Raw genomic sequence first — 6,624 nt, forward strand, 5'->3', positions numbered from 1 at the left:
CTTCTTCTTCTTCTTCTTCTTCTTCTTCTTCTTCTTCTTCTTCTTCTTCTTCTTCTTCCTCTTCCTCTTCCTCTTCCTCTTCCTCTTCCTCTTCTTCTCCTCCATCATTTTTTCTAGAACAGTGTTACCTCTTTCTCTAAAGAAGCCCATTAGGAGCAAAAGATGGCCTCATTTTTTCTAGAATGCAACCTTGGGAAATTCACTAGATGCATTTTTAGGGCCTTTATTTCTTAGGGTAAAAATGAGGGGATTCATTTTGGGGGGTGATCACATTATGGAGAAGATAGATTTGTCAGGTTCTCAAAGATGAAGTCCACACAGAGGACTCACTTGCAGAGTAGACAAGGAAGTTGGAGAAAGCATTCTGACTTCCATTGGTAGTGGAGGATCACAGAAAGGTGGTGGCAGTGAGGAAATGTGATACCAGAGCCTATAGAAAGGGACCCATATCCACTGTGAAGTGCCAAAAAAAAAGGGATTTACTGTGGAGTACAGGTATTGATTTACGCAGGGGTAGTAGTGTAGTAAAGTGGAGGGAGTATGTGCTTTGAAGACAGAAATAACCCATCAAATCCCAACTTGGCCTTTTGCTAGTTGGGTGACCTTGGACAAATTGTTTAAGTTCAGTGCACTTTAGCTACCTCATCTGTAAAATGGGGACAACAACGTCATTAGGTTTTTGTGTGTTTTAAATGCAAATGCCTTTTATGAAAAACATCTGCTAAAATAAATGTTCAACAAATATTAGTTCCTTCTGTCCTCTCCCCTTTTCTTTCTTTGGTGAAAAAAAAAGAGAGAGAAAAAAAGATGAACAGCTTCATTTACTGCAAAGAAAAGCAGCCAGAATGCCATAGTGATGCTGATGCTGTGATTGGGAGTCAGGAGCTGGGAGAACCAATATTTCTCACCAAGTGGCGTGTAAAATTTAAAGTTCATAAAAGCTTTATTTAGAAGACTGTACATCTCCTGGGGGCAAAGGCCTGACCATATCTTATTTCTCTCTGTAATTACATGGCTTCGTGAATGGTTGAAAATTCAGAGGACACCAATCAAGCTTACAGGTGATTCAACACGGACATAATTTTGTACTTAAAATGACTTACATTGAAGATGCCAGGAAAAGAAAGCTTGAAAATTGGATGACTAGTTCTCAAAGTTTACTTATAGACTAAAATTAAAATTTCCGCTAGTCAATCTTCAAGAGCTGAAGAATGTTATTGATAGAGTGGTGATTGGTATTTGAGCAGGCTAGTAAGTGCCATTACATAAAGGAGTCTAATTTCCTGCTCTGTATTTTTATCACAGGTTCCAGATGGAGAATTGGATCATAAGTTTAATGAACCCCTCTTGTAAGAATTTGTAGTAGACAGGAAGATGGTTTTCATCAAAGCTTAAGTGGTAAGGACAAAGGGACAAGATCTGAGGTTGTCATAGGAACCTCTTTCCCTTCAAGGGCCATCAGCAGGATGAAATAATGGCCATGGTGCACACTAGCAAGACTAAAGACAGGAGATGAACAAGATGGGAAAGAAAATAACTGGGAGTAGGAGTTAGGGGAAGAAAGAAAGAAAAGAAAGACGGTGCTAATGCCACCACTAGCAACTTTAATCACTCCATAGTCATGGTTTACCAGTCTCTGAGCCCTCTCCATTTAATCATGTGATTTCCAGCCACAGTCAGGTAAGAGATGTTTATTAAGTCCCTGTTCTGTGCCACCTACTGTGGTAGGTACAGTGGACGATATAGACATGATTAGAACACAGTTAGGGTAGAAAAGAGCTTTCAGTCTGACACAGAAGGCTGGCGACTTTTTTCCAAGGTGGGATGAAAAATGCCAAGAGAGAGATTCAAGCCAAGTGCTTGAATTAGAGGAAGCAGAGAAGGCTTCCTAAAAGATGTAGCATTTGAGGTGTTCCTTAAAGGGTGCAAAGGACTTCAGTATGTGAGATTAGGAGAGGGCATACAATGCAGAAGAAATGGATTGAGCCAAGAGACCGAGGAGGAGGGTCAAATATGGATTAAAAGATAGCAAACTCTTGCCCCCACTTTTTGCTGTTTCCTATGCACCAGACACTGTGCTAAGCAGTCTAGATGCATTACCTCATTTAAGCCTTATAATAAGCTTATGAGGCAGGATTCCACTATTATCCCTATTCTACAGATGAGGAAACTGAGTCCAGGGAGGCTATATAAATTGTCCAATGTTACACAAATATGAAGTGGCAGAGCCACATTTCGAACCTGAGCCTATCTGAGTCCAGAGCCCATGCATGCAACTAACCAGTAGACTATTTGCAAGTCAGGTCATGGAAAGGCATGACAGCATAGTGCGGCTTGAGCACAGGGCATATGGAGAGGAGGAATGACAGCTACAGCCAAACTGTGGAGCATCTTATTGGCAGCATAAGATGTGGGCTCTGGATCCTGTAAACAATGGGAAACCATGGGCAATGTTAAAGTAGTGGAGGGACAGTGAAAGTGGTGCTTTGAGAAGATTAATCTGTCAGCAGTGCAGAGGATGGATGGGAAAGGAGAGAAACTGGAGGCAGTTAAGAGGCTATTGCAATACAGTAGTCCGGGTGTAAGGTAGTATATTAAGCACTTGAACTAAGAAAGCCAAAGAGGGCAATGGCCAGAGGAGAGACATTGTGAAGGGAAAAGAAAAAGCAGTTCATGACTAACTGGATGTGGGTGTTGAGGAAGAGGGAGGGGTAGAAAATAAATAAGGGACCCTGAGGTTTAGAAGCTTTCTAACTAGAAGAATGGTGATGCCAGTCACAAGAGTTGTTGGACAGCTACCCTGGAGAGAAGTTTGGACTTGAGACTGAAACAGGGAGAGATTTCTAAAAAGTGATCTTTGTAACTATGGAAATGAATGAGATGAACTTGGTGAGAGACAATAGCCAAAGGTAAAAGCTTAGGAGAATGCTGCCATTGAATTGATGTGGCAAGGAGGGACAGTTATAATGGAGGTAGATGAGGGATGTCACTGGGGAGGGGAGAGAAACAGGGAATTGTGAGAGAGGGATCTTGAGAAGGCTAAGTGATTGACATTGTCAGTATGGTAGAGGAGTCAGAGGAAAAGAAAGATGGGAAAATACTATTAATTTGAGTGATTAGAAGATCTTTAGTGATTGACAAGCAACAGTTCCATAATAGAGCCAGATTTCAAGGGGTTGAAGAAGAGAGAGAGTAGGGGTCACACACTGGACACAGTGGGTGTAGAAAATGCCCAGCAGAGTTTTTGTGGTGAAATTAAAGGAGCAAAATAGGTACTTAAGTGGTGCTACGACTATTGAAAGCGCTTCTTAGGGTATGCATGATCCTAGCATATTTGCTAGCTGAAGGAAAATGTTTATTAACTAACAATTGCTAGTGCAGATGTAAAGATTTGGTGTCAAGGGTTAATAGTGACTAGAACGAGATCCAGATGAATGTAAGAAAGGGTAGGTCTAAGAGCTAGGTGGAATGTTTGCTTTGGCAAATATGGGGGTGATATAATATACTTTACATGTATTGTTGGTAATCCTCACAATCTTGCAATATGTGTAATATTACCTACATTTTACAGATTAATAAATCGAGGGTCAGAATTTACTTGCACAAATTCACACAACTAGCAAATGATGGACATATTTTTCTCACCCAAGAGCTAAAGTGTGAACTCAGGTTTCCCTGGTTCCAAAATTCATGATCTTTCTCTTCCATCAAGGGGTGGAGTATTTTCTCAAGTTTTGAGAAGCTTTAAGAAGGAAGTACACATACACACACAAATACCCCCAAAAAAGGAAATACAGTGGACTGTAGGAAGGGTTCAGTGAAAGAATCCTTGCTAGCCTGGTCTGCATTGCCCAAAAGGCAAAGATTAAAGCCACAACCGAGAAATGTCCTTCCCCATCTTTCTATCTGTGACCTACTCACTTTATTGTAAGAGCCTGTGAGCTAAGGATGGCTCTAGGTGTACTGGTGAAGTGGACAACTATTGTTTTAGCAGTAACCACTCACCTCATTTTTCAGTCCTCTCACCTATTGTAAACAACACTCTAACTCATATTTAACACACATACACACACATACACATGCACACACACACACATACACATGTACACACACACGCATGCATGCACAGATCTCTAAAACTATTTCCTTAACAATCTAACTTTTCATTGCAGAGGACTTGTTAAATACTCAAAGAAGTGTTCATACCGAAGGAGACTTAGTGGCTTTAACCACCCAGTTCAGGGACACAGATTAAGAACTATCCCCACTCACCTGGTTCCAGTTCTAATTCCCTTCCTATAGGGGGTGTTCAGAGGTTTGTGAAAAGTGTCTCTGACTCTTCTTCCCCATGTTAAGAGTATTAGAACACCCCTAATATAACCCCAATCCCCTCTAATATCTTTTCCCCAAAGAGGCCCCTCCCCGACCTCAAGTCATTGCTTCAAGTGGAAGCAATTCTGGGAGGAGAGATTCTAACCAAGGTAGACTGAGCCACAGAGGGCAAGACAAGTTTTGAGGGCACCAAGTTGAATGTAGAGGCTCTGACCTTTGCCAGGTTTTCCCTTACTCTCAAACCAGAACCTTGCAGCACAAGCCCTATTGCTCTGTCTGTCCTTTTCTCACCCTCCCTCTCCCGAGTCAGGTGTCTCAGACTCAGAAGATGTGAATTAGTTGCCATGGTTACCTATGAGTGTGCCTGATAGCCTCTTCTCTCAGCCAGTTCTAGGCCCTGGACATCTGTTCTCAGTTCACCTCTTCTAATGTTCCCAAATCTAAGCCCAGGACCATATGCCAAGTTACACAGTATCTGTGTGTAGGTGGTGCAGAGGCCGTCACCTGCATCCAAGGCAAAAGAAACAAGAAAGAGGAAATGGAGTAACAGGAAAGCAGAGTGCTTAAAAGGAGTTCTCTGGGACAAGGAGGTCAGGGCCACTAATTTAATTAAGAGCTTACTATCTGCCAGCCACAGTGATTTCCTGTCCCTTATTTCAGTTAATTCCTTCAAACAACGTTATGAGATAAGTATAATTATTCTGATACGCTGTAGGGATGAGAGAAATGGAAACTCAGAGAGGCAAAGTGACTTGCCTAACATTGCAGAACTGTGATTTCAACTTAGTCTTTATCTGAGTTTTCAAAACACACCTCATTGGATTACACTGACTTATGGAAGGAAAGTGAGAACTGCAGAGAAATCTTTCCTCAATCCCCATGCCTATGAATCCCTCACAGCCTTTCCCCACAAATTGGCCCCCTCCTTCAAATGTAGCCCCTCCTCCAAATGTAGCCCCTCCTCAGACATCACCGTCTCCTTCATAGACTCCTTTCTCCCTCTTCGATAACCTCTTTCCACCATTCTGAGGCTCTCCACAATTTCTCTTTGGCTAAGTCCTCACTTTTCCCATATTCTCAAGTAGATCGCTGACTTTTCCATCCTATGGGGTATCTCTTATGGGATGGGAAGGAGAGTAGGATAGGATAATTTTCCTGACATAAGCAGAACAGAGTACTCCTGTATTAGTTTCCTATTGCTATAATAAATTACCACACAATTTAGTGGCTTAAAATAATACAGATTTATTCTCTTACAGTTCTGGAAGACAGAAGTCTGAAATCAGTTTCACTGAGTTAAAATCAAGGTGTCAGTAGAGCTGTGCTCCTTACAGAGGCTCTAGAGAACAATGTTTCCTTGCTTTCCCCAGCTTCAAGATGCATTCCTTGTATTCCTTGGCTCATGGCCACTCCTTCCATCTTCAAAGACAGCAGTGTTATCATCTTCAAATCTCTCTTTGTTTATGTCATAGTGTCTTCTCCTCTGTAGCCAAATTTCCCTCTGCCTCCCTCTTATAAGGACACTTGTGATTACATTTATGGTCCACCCAAATTATCCAAGGTAACCTCATCTCAAGACTGTTAACTTAATCATATCTGAAAAATCTCTTTTGTTATATAACATAACATTAGGAGTTTCCAGGGATTAGGACTTGGATACTTTTGGAGGCCATTACTCAACTGACCACAGCATACAAGACACTCAACTGTAGCCTTATAGCAGGAACTAGTTGTCCTTCATCTCTGGAGTAGATGAACCAGGACCTCAAGAGTTAGAGTAGAAGGCGTAAGCATGGATGAAGTTAGAAGAGTTATGTAAACTTGAATTTTGTTGAAATGAAATCAAGTATGGAGCAGGTGATTTCTGTTTTCTGAGGAGATGTCTCTTTACTTGCATACTACCCTTACAGAGAGAGGTATAAAGGAAGGTAGGACTTAAGAGGTGAAGAATTCTCCCCTTCTCTTTTCCAAAATGGTGGACTTACTGTTCTTCTGTCTTGCCTGGGTAGTTTCTCTGGCAGAGGAAAGTTGAGGAAAGGCTGAGACTTTGGCTCCAGAGACAGAGGTGGCTAGAACCCCTCTCTGGGTAAACTCGTCTCTCCCTCTTCAACTCCATATTAAATCTCCTCTTCCCTATCCTTGTTGCCAAGCAGGCACCTCCTGCTTTTTGGGAAGTGAAGCTACAATAAAGTGAAGCTCAGGGTAATAAATAGAGAGTGGAGAAAAGGAGACACTTTCCTTAGGAGAATCTCCCATGTCAGCTCACTTCAGGACAGAGAAAAGCCTTCTCCA

This window comes from Monodon monoceros, unplaced genomic scaffold, assembly GCF_005190385.1.
Source record: "Monodon monoceros isolate NGI ecotype Baffin Bay Population unplaced genomic scaffold, NGI_Narwhal_1 Super_Scaffold_22, whole genome shotgun sequence".
Classification (NCBI taxonomy): Eukaryota; Metazoa; Chordata; class Mammalia; order Artiodactyla; family Monodontidae; genus Monodon; species Monodon monoceros.